The sequence below is a fragment of the Myotis davidii genome, unplaced genomic scaffold (genome assembly GCF_000327345.1).
Source record: "Myotis davidii unplaced genomic scaffold, ASM32734v1 scaffold557, whole genome shotgun sequence".
NCBI lineage: Eukaryota > Metazoa > Chordata > Mammalia > Chiroptera > Vespertilionidae > Myotis > Myotis davidii.
This window is the reverse complement of record NW_006289557.1, coordinates 2,324,519-2,325,292: the sequence shown is the minus strand read 5'-3', so window position 1 is coordinate 2,325,292 and position 774 is coordinate 2,324,519.

Here is a 774-nt window from a genome sequence, read left to right as displayed (position 1 = left end):
AGGCCCTGCCACCACCCTGGAGCAACAGCCCACCAAATCGCAGCCAACACTGCTGAGGCCCCATGGCTCAAATTGTGGCCCACAGCCCACCGCCCAGCCCAGCCCGCAAACAGTTGCTTAGGGCTCCGGGTAATGACGCCACGTAGCAACGCCAGGCTTCCTCTCTCTAGTGACTAGCTTCCTTGGAGTTTCTTCAGCCCAGGAACATGACTTTCTGTATAGCTAGGTGCAAACATTTTACACTTTAACCAAATGTCTGTGAGGTGTTTTCCCATGCTTCATCCCATTTGATCCTCACTGAAGTCCTGGAGTAGGTAGATAGGAGACTCAGTGGAATCCTATTTTCTTTTCATTAGCCAGAAAATGGAGATTTAGAAAGTTTAGAAACTTGACCTGACTGAAAAGAAGTAAGAAATGGTGGACCTTGAAAATGACTGCAGGTTTTCTCACTGCATGGAATATAGTCAAACACTGCTGCAGTTAAATACTTTACCCTTTGTTCTCCCTGCGTGATCTACAATAATAATCTGCTTCGTGTTGATATTTACTGTTCTGTCGCTGACAATTACCTGAAGAGAAGTTGGGTGCTTCACTGGGCTGGAAAGAGTTTAGTTAAATCAGAAAGCAGGTCTAATTAAGCAAGTTTATCTATCTATATAAAGCTCTTGCTGGTGCCAATCACGTGTGTGTGTTTCCATTTGTCGTTGTTGATCATGAATTTGGTTGACACTTCTATTATAGAGAAAGGGCAAATAGTGATTGTAGAATATTTCT